Source organism: Taeniopygia guttata, chromosome 12, assembly GCF_048771995.1.
Source record: "Taeniopygia guttata chromosome 12, bTaeGut7.mat, whole genome shotgun sequence".
Taxonomy (NCBI): Eukaryota; Metazoa; Chordata; class Aves; order Passeriformes; family Estrildidae; genus Taeniopygia; species Taeniopygia guttata.
Genome location: NC_133037.1, coordinates 3,907,501 through 3,921,387, shown reverse-complemented (window position 1 = coordinate 3,921,387; position 13,887 = coordinate 3,907,501). Strand labels below are relative to the sequence as shown.

The following is a 13,887-nucleotide window of genomic DNA, read 5'->3' as shown; positions in this document are numbered from 1 at the left end:
TTTCCATGACAAATTTCATGCTCTGTTTTACCTTTTGAAGAAGCCCAGCCAGTTACCAGCTCAGCTGCACAGGGCCATGGCCCCTCCACTGGTTGTGACCACCCTATGGATCCCAGCAGAACTGGCAGCAGCTACCAAAGAAATGTAGCTGGAGTTTGCTAAGGGACCATGTTTAAACTTTCAAAAAATTATTTTAAAGCAGAAGTGAACATCTTTAAGCAAAATTTTTTTAAACACCAATTTACAAGCAGTCAACTTCTATGTAACTTAAACTAGATGCCGGTATAAAACAAAAGCTCTTTGTTAAAATACCTCCGATAGAAAACTGGTATTTCAAGGGAAAAAAAAGATAAAACTGTTTATTTCATCACTGAAGTCAAATGTGAGTTGACATGAATAATCACAGTTTGGTTTGATCATTAAGTGTCATGTCATGAAAAATCAACCTGTGAGAGCTTTCGGCAAGAATGATTATTATTTGTCTTTTTGAGCACATCTAAATGAGCTGAGGTGATCGCACACCGAGGATGGCTGAGATAATTGTCTCTTTCCAGCACAGAGGAGATGAACTTACAGGAGCCTATTACTGAAGTTTGTCATTCAAAATTGTTAAAGAAAAATGCAAAGCAAGGTTGACTTTAAGCAACATAATTACATTCTGTGGGAACTGAACTGAAACTCCAGGTGAAGTATCACAAACTGTAATTCTGGTCTGAATACAACCAACACAGTCCTGGAAAAGCTGTTATGCATAATGATTTATTATAAGAAATAATAATACTCCACAACTACTTCCATGACAGGCAGAAAACCTGGTTCTGACTTAAGAAATTTAACGGCAGAGGAGCCCACGTCTATCTCATGTGTTCTAGAAAGCAGAATGATTCTCTCATCAATTCTGCAAAGAAAAATGCATTTTTAGCACTTAAAATATGTGGGTTGTTACCAGTGTAAGTATTTTTATTTTTGCTATATATAGAAAAATTCTATGATATTTCATGTTATGAGGGATACAGAATGACTCTGAATTATTAAAGGTGACACAAGATGTTTTTCCCCTATGAAGGGACCAAAGGTAGGCTGCAGTACCAACAACAGCTTGTGAAACTTTATCCTGAAATCAAGGAGCACATAATAAAAGAACTGTTCTGACTTAATGTTAACATGGTTTAAAAATTTCGGAAGAGTGATCAGTTTCTTCAGATTCCCATTTAAACCTGCACAGAGCTTTTTCTAGCTTTGATGCACAGCCAAACACAAAGTCAAATCTCTACAGCTGGGCCCATCTCTTTGGTGAATGTGTTATGTTCAAGGTAATGGAACAAAATTTCAGTGAAGTGAAATCTAAAGGCACTCTGTCAACAGGAGGACAACAGCTAATCATCTTCCAGATTACTTGGAGAAAAGCAGGGGACAGCCAATTTTTTAAGGACATGGTCAAAATTGAGAAAACATAGGTCAGATGTGAACTTTGCCTGACACAAAATAATCTAATTAATCCAGTGTTGGCTTTCTGAGGTAAAAAAAAAACAGAACCTAAAGGAATCCTAATTCTGAAAAAGTTCTTTGCTAATGCATTAAAAATGCATCCATAAAGTCCATAACACCAGATGCTGCTGATACACACCTCAGCTCCACTGGCCTATTAAGATGAGCAAGGTTAAGCATGGAGATTAGTAGGCAGGAGGTGGGCGCTGAAGTGTGCCACTGCTGCAATTCTGCTACCAGTATAGTTTCTGAAGACTAAGCAGCATTGTTTAATGTCAGCATGAGGGAGGATTTACTGACTGAAGCACCTGTCAGAATAAGGACCCACTCCAAGTCTGAAAGACTAAGGGACTGATAGTCAGATGTCTCTAGATGCCTCACCATACACGGAGGCATCTGGTGAGGCGTTTTTAAGATTCCTCAATAAGCACCAATTTATGTCTTTAAGCATATCTTCACCTTTAAAAAAACACCCCTGGGGTCTTCTAGCCTTAAAATCCCTGTTTAAATATGCTTCCAGACTTAACATGGACTACAGATTCACAATGTAGCTTGTATGTTTCAAAGTTTCTTTGAGGTCCATGATTATATTTCAGATGTTAGTACTTGGAGGTGTTTACAAATACATATATGCACATAAAGATCATTAGGCATTTCTAGCCCCTGGGATCAGTGCTAGAGCAAAAATGTTGTCATAATACGACCCTTCTTTGCCACATTTGTGAAATATTTTAAGCTAACAAAAAGTTCAGTCTTTATTCCAGGGCAGTTAATTAAGGTTGACCAAGTCAGGCAGAAGTAAATTAACTTGGCTGATCAATTATTTATATGAAGCAGAATAAATGCCCTTAAAGAATTTGGCCCAGCCATGAAAGGACATGTAAATTAAACACAACACAGATTTATAAAATGTATTTCTACTTTTATAGGCAGAAGAGTCAATGCTAAAATCAGTTTTAAGTGAGTGATCAAATCACACGATCTAGCCTGAAATTCTCCAGCAAGCGTTCTATCCATACGTGCATGGTTTATAAATAAAAGTTCTACCTATTTGTCACAAGCAGCTCCCCAAAACAGGCTCAGGAATAATTTTAGAGCATTTATCCATGTAATTATTAAAAACAAAACAAAACAAAAAAAGCCCAAACGCGGTTTGGAAGAATTCCACAACAACATAACGCCGCAAAGACGGGATTTTACCTCTTGAAAACGAAACGTGCTCCGGAGTGCGACCAGCAAGGGACCAGAGAGAGCAGGAGCAAAGCTGCTGCTGACCCACACACAGAGACAAACACCCTGCAGCAGCAGCCTGGCACTGCTGGGATCTGACACGAGGAACCCGACTGCTTTCCCAGGAGACCCCTGCCCCACTCACAGGTGGTCTCTTTTAGTCCTGGTATCGTTGGAGCAAGTGCCCTGCCAGAGAAAGCACCTCAAGCTCCACATCCCACCACCAGCAGTGAATTTTTCCAGGAACGTGTTTTGATGTCCCCCAGCTGAAGCCAAAACACCCATCGCCTCCAGCTGACACCCCGTGCCTAGGCTGGCGAGGCTGCCAGCAGCACCATCCCGCCATCCATGAGTTCAGTAAAAGAAAAAGGATTCACTAGTGGAAATTAAAAGCCTTGTGTAAGGTAAGGCTTGATGTGCCGTGGGGGAAGGCGTACAGATGTTCAGCTGCTCATTTACTAAATTACACCATGTCACAATTAACTGTGAATCAGCCAGCTTCACATGAGTAGCTCAAGGGCTGCCACCATGCTAAGTGCAGGAATAACGCCGGGGAGGGAAGTCCAAACTAGCCAGGTGGACCAGATGACTTCTCTTAGCCTGTGTTTGTGGTTAGCACGACTATTAGAGAGAGCTATCCCAACATATGGCATGATTTAACTAAATCAGATCATGCTGAACTCACCAGCCTTTCTCAACTTACAAACCCCTCCGCTCTCGTCATTGCAGATGGGTGAACACCCGTCATGCTTTTAGAGTTTTCAGTAGCCGTCATTTATCCTGCTGACAGGGTGTATTTTAGGTATAATTATGTACTAACTAACTATAGATCAACTGTCAGTACATTAGGGTACTTTTTGGATAAAACTTCATGCTTACCCCTTCGAAGGCCACTCGCCTACACACTACTGGTGGTTGCTGAATTGTGCAGGAGTAGGAGAAAGGAGAAGGGGATTCAAAGTGCAATTAAGGATCATCTTTAGGAATCAACCAAAATAGTAGCAAACAGAGCAAATCAGGCTTCACTGTCCTAAAAAGTGATGCTGAGTCACGTCTGACAGCGGGGTTTGGAGGAGGAAAGGCAAACCTGGAGCAAGGCAAGGGAAGGAACGTGCACGGGATGTGTGGAAAGAGGAAACAAAGAGACAGCGATGAGGTGAAATCCTTTGATATTTCCTCAGCTTAAAGAGGTAATTCAATGCATTAAAATGGATCCTTGAAATTTCAAAGGATGAAACTCGCACAACAAAGATTGTCGAGAGTGCTATTTTCTAGGATTAGAACAAAAACGTATTGGGATTTGCTATATGATCTTACATCGCCGAGCAACACTGTACACTTGCTGTTATGCAAGCACCATCTTCCAACAGAGAATTTTCATAATTATAACAGAAAGGCGTAAATTTTCTAATGCATGGCAGTTCAAAAAGTAATCAAGAGAATGAGCCTGAGGGCTATTTTAATGTATGCAAAGCTAGTGACCCACAGTAAATGGGAGGTAGGCTTCAATGAATGCAAAGTAATGCACACATACTAAAGACCTGGTCTGATGAGGGACGGCTAAAATTAACACCCAATTAATTTCCGAATTGACAAACAAATGAAAGCCATAAATCTACTTTCTCATTAATTTTCTTGTGGTATAATTTAAAGCAGTAATATGAGGGCAAAAACTGAGCATTATCCATCATAAATATCAAAAAAGATAGCACTGTAACACCATAAATTATGCATATTACCTGTTGTTAAAAATGATTAATGTATTATCAACTTTATCGTGCACTGTATATGTCTAGACATATCTAAAATCTGAAATTTCATTTAGTGCTTAGGAAATAAAGGGTCCAGAAGAAATGGGATTACCCTCAGCACATCCTTGGCTCTGCCTCTTGATGCTCTCACCTTGGCTGGACACATCCCAAGCCTTGGGCCAGTGGAACTTGAGCACACGGCAGAGGTGATGTGCTGGCCTCCCTGGGAAGGGAAACAAATCACACTGCTCCTGGAGCATCCCTGTGGGCCACGGCCCTGGCACCTGGTTTACACAAGTCTGCTCCCCCTTCCTGCCCTGCTGATGCTGGGGTAGAGCTGCTTGGTGATGCAGAACCACAGAAAGGAGACAGAAGTAAAAGCAAGGAGCAGGAAAACGTGGAGCTGTGTCTAAATTCAGGAAATGAAAAGCCTGTGCTTTCCAAAAGTGGTAGAATACAACACCTTGGCCACCAGGAGAAGAACAAAGGTTATCCAACCTCCTCCCTGTGGGTCAATGTAGCTTCCAGCCTGGCTTTTTACCCCCTATTATGCATTTATGTCCTCTTGCCATCCTCAAATCTCCTGAATGGCAGCTCCTGCCTAGAAGCAGACAGCCACAATTTTTAATTATTTAACTATATGCAATGGTACAACCTCTTCCACTGTTGGGGTGTGTGGCTCACACTTCCTGGGTCCCTTCTTTCCAGCAACAGTGCATTATTATCAGGGCCACAGCAACCTGGAATCATCTGGAGGCAGCTCAGTGAAAGGCTGACTGATGCTCTGCAGGAGCTGAAATTTAAGACTGCTGCAGTGAAGAGAAGGGAAGGGGAATCAGGAGCCTAATCCCACTTGTGCCACCCTAACTTATTGTGAAATCATATTCAAACAACTTAAGTTGTCAGAGAACCAGTCAGTGCAGTTACCCCTAAGGAAACCTCTTCTGCTGAGGGTGTTGCTGACCACAATCAGTAAGAACAGAGATCGAGCAAATCCAAGAAGAATTAATCAAAACAGACATTAAAAAGTTTGATCTATTCAAAAGAGCTGGAGCTGGTCCCCATGAAAAACCAGGGCACTAAAACATACCAAGCTGTGAAGACAACAGGTCTCACTCCCTTCCATGAGGTAACATGCAAAGCATTAGAAAGACAATGAACAATTCAACTTTCCTCAAATTAGATTTTTGCATTCTCCCTTCATTTTACATATGCACACAGAAGTTACTCTCAGTCTCACCTTGGATAAATATATCCCTTTTGCAAAGCCAGCTCTATCTCAATCTCAGCTTGACAGCTATTAAATCCATATTCAGCATGAAGCTCATGCCATAGATGCATAAAAGCTCTAGAGCTGGGCCACTTCCAAGTGACTGGCAAATATGATGTAATCATTTACATACCATCATCGGCAGAGTGAGGTTCCTTCCTCTCTCTTGGGGAGAGCTGTCTTTCAGCCATGAGCTTGACAGAAATCATCCTTACCATCACGGGGATCATAGTTTATTTGGAAGGAAAGGAATGGTGGGTGGCCAAAAAAAAAACCCCAAGCCAAACCAGAAGCCATAGTTCACTGTACCATGCGACTCTGTGACTGCTACCACATGGACACGAGCACCATGGCACCAGAGGAGTGACTCCTCCAGCAGGAAGGTCACCAGTGCAGCATGGAGAGGTGCAGAGTCCCCTCGGTGCTGGCCCCGTGGTCGGTGTCCCTGGGGAGGTACCCACCTGCTCATCCCAGCCCAGGCATCACAGCAGCGTGGGGCTCCCTGCTGCTCCGTGCAGAACAGGAACAGAAACTGCAGAGCTGCTCTCACAGCCAAGACTTATTTGTTTGCATGCACACTGCTCTGAGCTTGCATCACAAACTCTTGCAGTCTGCCTCACAGAAAAACAGGTGACTGTTCAACCAAATAAAAGACCAAAGTTGCATTTAGTAAATACAGTCAGTTTGTGCCAGACAGCAGCAGCACTGCTCCAACAAGATAACATGAAACCTCGTACCAAGTGCTGGCTGTAGATGAATTAGACTCCCACCCTCCATGCACATCTCCATTAAAGCATATCCAAACTCTCTAGCAGCCTCCAGAAGTCAAAACCACCTCAAAGCCAGGTGCAACTCTAACAATTCTGCACAATGCCATTTTCACTCTGTTCAAGGTAGCAAAGGTTTGATTCATGGCAGTAACACGAGTCAATTAATGACCAGCTTGTCCACTTACACACTTCAGGTACCTCCTGTTCCCCTCCAGCCCTGACACTGCTCCAGCAGCCCAAACAACCAGTATTGTTTGGATCACTGATGCAAACTAGGGAATACAGGGAATCACATTTTTATGTCTATTTTCTTGCCTTTTTTTCCAAGGGATGAATGAATGATGATGAATTCACATATAAAGGAATCCCTTCACATTTTAACAAATTAATTCAGATATACAGGAAAAAACAACACCTTCACACAAAAAGAGTTAACATTTCTTTCTCAAGGTCACTCAAAGAGGGTTTACTCCCTTTGTGTGAAAAGCCCTAGCCATTTACTGTTAGCGCTAACAGGTCCTGCCTGGCATTTGAAATCCAAGCCCCACTCAGAAACAATAATAAACAGTAATTTTGAAAAACAAAGATGGTGTGAGCAAGTTTTTCTTGCTCATTTTCAAAACAACCCAAAAGCAACAACTACCAGGATGGCTCTCTCTAATTAGGACTCCCAGAAACCAAAGAACAAACAGGCAGCAAAGAGAAATTAGCAGATGTAAATGCAGTTTTCCAGTTATAAAAAGAAGAAAAGCAGCTCCGTCATCTCACTCGCAGGAGGAGGAGCAACAAAGCACGTTTTTAAATTTGGTATTTTCTCTCTATTCAAACAGCTTTGCTTCTAAAACAGATTTTCCTCAGATCTCCTCAGAAGTAAAGCTGAAAGCTTTGCCTTTCCAACCCCATTGAGGGCATATGCATCAATTAAAATCCGACATGAGAGAAAGCAGAAACCGAAAAGCCTCTGACCAAATGCTGACATAGAACACAAGTCCATAGTTTTGGGGAGATTACCTGGTTCATAGCCCTATACCTTTATCCTAGACCTTCTACCTCCTTGTTTGCTCCATGCAGGATTTTCTAGCCATCAGCCGTCTACCGCTGTGCTAGTCGTCTTGCAGGAGTGCTCTCTCCCTTCTGAAAAAAGCAAACAACTGGATAGATATCATTACACTAAGGAAATCTCTTGGAAAAACCAAACAACTTGCTAATCTTTCTAGCCCCTTCACCCAAGTTAAAGATAAGCAAAGCAAACCAAAGTGAGTTTCAGCCACATTCCAGGGACAAGCTCCCCTTTTTCTCCTTTATCAAAATCCCAGCATTTAAAGGTTTTTTTCCAGACCTTGCAGGATAAACTGCTGCTCACACCCGCAAACAAAGCAATATTTGTTTAATAACTGATTGCTGCCATGGGTACAGTAAACAAGGGGCCCAGCATTTGTGTTTATGAACAAACACATCATCTTGCAAGAGCAATTTAACATTAACCAGGTGGAATAATCAACAGATTTCATAGGTGACACTCGGGGCAGGACTAATGTAAACAGAGTAGGGAGGAGAAAGGGGCCACTCTTAGGGAATCAAGGTTGAGGCAAATGCATTACAGAGTAAACAGCTGGGAAGAACTCAAGACAAACAAATAGTCATTCTTCTGACATTTCGAGAAGCAGAAAGGTTGTACGTTACATGCATCAGCTGCTGACCACCATGAAATCAAACCAGTTGGGGACCAGGCCTTCTTGTTTACACAGTGCCATGTTTGCTTATAAACAATTTGCTGTTACCAACCTCGCATTACTCATTGCATAAACGAGCAGATCAAGTGAAATCCTGTTAACTCTTCTGTGGATTGAGGGTTTTTTCCTCCCCTTCAACAACAACAAACAAAAAAGCCTTTGCAGTCTTGCTGTGCAACCTCAAGACAACAGGCAGCAAGGGAAAATACAGAGCTGTGCATCTGTTCTGATAAAGGGGAAAGAAAGGAGTTGAAAACACTTGAAAGTATTTCACAAAACAAGATTTACCGGCCAAACCACTGATGTGAAAGATCCATTTGCATGAAAAAAAAAAACCAAATGAAAACCCAGAAAAACAACAACTGCAAAAGGTGGGGTGCAAAATTTTCATTTCACTCCTAGAACAAACAAGCAAAACAACAGCTTTCGACACAGCCCGACCCTCCCAGCACGACCATGGACACAAGTCGCTTACACACACACCATGGCCCTGCAGCAGCAACAAAGCCATGGTTCAGCCCCCTTCTCCCTCCTTTCTCTCTCCCACCCTCAGCCCCTTGCCTCTGGCTCCCATCACCATTCTCTGATCTTTGTAGATCTCCCTAGCTCCTCTTTGTTAACCCAGCAGCCTCTTGGATGTCTTCTTGCAATCAAAACCTCTGGCCCCCAACTGCTTCCCACACAACATCCCTCTCTTGGCCCCGAGGCTTTGTGACTTTGGTCCTCAAGGTGCTCAGGACACCCAAAATCCCCTGGGTCTGTCACCTTCCAGAAAGCCTTTCCTTCCCCATCTCTCATCCTTGTAACACTCATGAAGTTTCCTATGGCAGTGTTCCTCCAGGGAGGTTTCTCTAAGTTGTCTACCCTGCACACGGATTTCGGGAGAGATCTGAAGTACATGGAGAGAAGATGGATGGTCCTAATGGTAGAGGTTAATCCAGGGCTCCGGGTTACATTCCTGCCCTGACACAATCCCTGCATGGGACCTCCATGGGTCTCTTCATCCCTCTCCTATGTAAAATAAACCCTTTAGGATGTTGCACCAGTCAGGTGGGGTTAGTGGATGTAGTTATGGGCTGTGCCATGGGTCCTTTTTCCTCCCAGCTGCACCATTGTCCCTCCCTGGTTCACCCCTACCTTCTGATGAGCACCAGCACCACCGCCAAGCACAGAGGAAAATCATCCCAGTCTCAAATCTGTGAAGCATCCAAGGTCACAGCTGGCCCTGGCACTAATCTCCCCTCCCTTGCCATTTCATGTGCAAACAGCACGATGGCCAGAAGCCTCCCTCCTCATCATTCTTTTACAAGTTTTAGAATATTTGTTACTTTTTTTCACAGCACAATCCTGGACATCCACAGCTGGCCAAGAACCTTCGTTTTCTTTTTCAGAAAATGTTTAGCCTTTTGTTGTATTAAAAAAAAAAAAAAAAAGAAAAGAAAAAAAAAAGTGGTTCAAAACCATAAAATCAGTACAACCTACTAATAAGACAGGTATTTAAATAAAACCCAAATGCAGTATTGTTCAGGCAACTGCCTATTTTTTAATACATCAGGTTGACAGCATAATAGCAGGCAGGATGAAAGGTGCGACTCGAGGACGGGGTTGGCGTCCGCACACCAGGAAAACAGAAGTGCTGCCCCATTTCCTGTGCTGCAGCAGAGTATTTCTGATGTCTGGGGCTGCCAGGGACTTAACTCTGAATTAATGATTACACACAATACCCTCCTTTCTCCCCTCCCTGCAGGACAGCGAGGGCCAGCCTCACCGAATGACTGTGGGCAGGCAGGCACGGGTCACGGGGGATTTAGATATTTCACAGCAGCTTCAAAAATTTAGACGCCGCAACCTGAAGGCTTCTGAAAACATCAAGCTTCACATAAAAGTCCTGATATTTCCCTACTTGAGACAACTGCTCTCACCTTAGCCGTGCTGCCTGTTCCATGCTCCTTTTCCAGCACGTAAAATCACAGTTTATTCAGTACAAAGTAACTACACTATGATAAAAACTATAAGCATATCATTCAAATGCTTTATTGGTCAAATAGATGGATGCTTTTATTAGTCCAACCTTTTTTGTAATGGAGTGCCACTGATGACCCAGTGTTAGCCTCATTCCCTGCTATTAATCACACTTCTAAGAGCTCATTTTGCTTTAAAATCTTAAGAAATTGCTATAATTTAAAGACATGGTGTCTACATAATGGGAAATGCTTCACAGATTGTATCATTCCATATAACACAGAATTTTTATGGCAATGCTGACCACGATACCAAGGTATTACAAAACTTGAATAGAATATTTTTTATATAGAAAATCTAAATGTAAACTTCCTTTTGCATTTGTGGTTTGCCACATCCATAATGTTTTAATCACAGCCTTTTGGGAGTTGCAGTTTTCAACTGCATGTGGCTTACATAGATTAACACTATAGAAACACTCCCTGAACAAATATAAACAGAACAAAACAAAATTAATTTAAAATTTAATAAAATACAAGGATGGACCATGAGAGAAAGAGTGTTCAGGCTAAACTTTTACAATTTTCACATAAGGCATTTATCCTTTTGTCGACTACATTACCTCCTTCCTTTTTTGCACATGGAAAACAGATGATGTTTTCTGTGAAAAACTTTTATGACAAAGTGGAAGCATCTTACGAATTTACCTACACAGAGAATTAAATTAATATAATGATGGTCCTAACCCATATTATTAAAATGTACTTTGCAAAATGTTTTGACAATGTTGACTGCTACAGGAGGGAAAACACATTTAAGACAATTTCAGCCAAATGCAGAAGCAGAAGCCTTTCATTTTTCAAATGCAAAGTAAAAAGCATCTTTAAACATCTTCTCATGAAAGAAAATGCAGTGCAATTATGTTATATGGCACACACAAAAGCATGTTCTTTTCCTCAGTTCTCTAACAAGATATTAGTACCTCCTGGCCTTAGGAATATTATGTGTAAATCACATCATATTCATAGTGTCTGAATTAATTATAATAGGAGCTGGAGAGAAATGTTAACTTTCCAGGTTGTTGCTAAGGATTAGCCCTTGTTTACAATTCTGTATTTATAGAACAAGAAAAATTTGTCAAATGAAGGGCAAAGAGGAAAGCAAGAATACAAATTTAGCTTTGATTTCAAAACAAATCAGATCTTGCAACCATTCCCTGAGAAGAAAACCACAGTTTTTAATGTGAAGATGCAAATGAGTCTCAGAATATAAAAATGTTTTATAATTCTGTGCATTCAACACTACTAGATGTTATTTAAAGAATTTATGTTAACGTTTCTCATCCTCGCACAGCAAGTCCAAGATGCTGCAAACAGCATCTATTTAAAATGGATCGTGTTGCTGTGGGGCACGGGGTAGCTCAGGAGACTGGTGCAGAAGGGAGAAGGGCATTTGGCCCCCTGGCACCCGACTGGGATTCATGGACTACTCCAAAGGGGTTGACAAGGCAGTGGGGAGGAGGAAAAAGCTCTTGCCTTGAACAAGCAGAACACTGGCTACATGGAGATGAGCAGATCCATCCCAAGGGAAAGTCATGACTCTCAAAACCACTGCAAAGGACATGTTGGTCTTCCCAAATGCAGTGAATCTGTGAGGTGAATGAACACCTTAAGAGAAAGGCACTTGGGAACCCAAGCAAGGTCCTTCATGCTAAACATGGCATTTCTGGTGAGCCCTGTGAGGCTGGATGGCTGAAGACAAAGTCTGTGGGATGGGGTCCCAGTGAGCAGAGAGGCAAAGCTCTGCAGGGACTTGCAGGTCTCAGGCACCTTGACAGAACTAGCCAGGGAAGTTTGTACTGCTCCCTATTCTGGATAGAGAAAGCACTTCGGCCTCCAGCACTTTCATTTCTTTGCACAAACAAAGGCACACCCACTACAATTAAATTGCAAAACCCTTTTCATTAGGACTCCTTGTTTTCACACACTTCAAGCCTTCTGAGATCTGCAGTCTCTCTCATGCTCCCATCACTGTGTGCCTTGTGTGTGGAAAACTCTGCAAGGGCTCTTTAGCGGTTTCAGTCTATAGAGAAACAAATGGAAAAATGCTTTTTCCCCTTAAAAAAAACCCTGTGACCACCAACTTCTGAGCAGGGTGACTTGCAAAAACACTGGCCATCCACAATGGAGAGCATCTAACCCCCCGCAAGAATCAGGCCCATAACACAATATAAAAAAATGCACTTAGCTAAGCTTTTGTGGACACACAGATGGACTCTTTGCCTTGCCCTGTCCAAGGGCTGTGGTTCTCAGATTACAGCAAAGACGGCACCACGCATCAGGGAAACCAAACATGTCTGTGCACACTGGTGTGTAAGCTAACACACAAACACACACGTGCTACCCAAGCACCCAGCACGCCAGTTCACATCAGCCAGAACGGAGTAAGCAGGACAGAAGAGGTGCCTTCATCCCCAGTTTTTCCCCAATGTTTTCTCTCCCAGGAATAGCTCCAGTCTCTGTCCAGAGCAAGGATTCCACCCATCACATTTCTGTGCAGGAGATGTGTACATGCAGCACATGTTCCTCAACAGCCACACACATGGATCCCAAACACCCAAAAATACAGTTGGTCCTCTCCACACTGGCCCAATAGAGAAGCAGGAGAAGAAGTGTGATTTTTTTTTCACCTCAAAATTTCATCCTGTGCCTGAGAAAACTCCCTAAAAAAGCTCTGTCGAAACCAATTTGTTTCTAACTCCCCCAAAGAAGCACATATGCCTACTTTTGAGTCAGGATGCAGGAAACTGAGTTCTTAATCCCTCTTCTGCATTCACCCATGGCTAAAGAGCATTGCCCACCTCCAATCCACCATCAGCCATGGCTGGGAGAAGGAGAGACAACAGCAGAGAGGATCTGAAGGACACCACATGAGCCTCTCCAGCTTGCCTTGGCCAATAGCAGTGAACAATCCTGAGCACTCCTGTGGCTGCCAATACCTTTTTCATGCACAATGCCAATGCAACAGAAAGCCTCCCAACAGACAGCACTGCGGCCCCATGGCCTCCCCAGAACCAGCTGTTCAGCCCTGGGCTGGGACGGTCCTTCACTGCCAAGCTCGGCAGAGGTTTCTCTGTGCTCCAGGAAATGGCCTTTCTGGTGCTGAACCCCTGGCAGCATGTGGAGGCCGTTTGCAACCAGAAATGAGTGTTTAATGTTCAAAATCTGCACTGAAGACAGTGTCTGAACATCTCCAGCCGCATGCAGGTGCGTGGTCCCACAGATGTGCTGGCTCCTGAACACTGTAGAGCTAAGGCATGTGGCTTCCTGCTCCAAGGGCTTGTGAAAGAGAAGGATACACTCTATTTACAGCCTATTCCAGACAAGACTATTCAATGTCAGGATGTACCATAAGAGGGTAATTTGCACCCTAAACTGGATTGTACGATACCGCAGTCACAGACCATATGACCCCTTCCTTTGGATTAAAACTGTTTGCACAAGTCAAAGCAGAACAAGGAGAGTAACAAAACATACAGTGTATTTTGTTCCCCACTGCAGCCACATATTTCAACTGCCTCAGCCGAATTCTTAGAGTAAACACAGCTTTAAAAGAAAATAACTTGAATAAAGACCTTCTGGAAAGTTCTGACTGATTATGCATGCAAGAATTCTGCTACTGCT

At 42.8% G+C, this 13,887-nt stretch overlaps 1 protein-coding gene across 24 annotated transcripts in view; it reads right to left on the bottom strand.

The window, feature by feature from the left end:
* The window catches only part of FOXP1 (forkhead box P1), a 422,694-nt gene that overhangs the window by 166,408 nt on the left and 242,399 nt on the right, over positions 1-13,887 (bottom strand). The window contains exon 1 of one of the 24 annotated variants that reach the window (XM_072934615.1): positions 2,689-2,895. The gene's annotated coding sequence lies outside the window, so the exon portion shown is untranslated. 24 annotated transcript variants of the gene reach the window in all.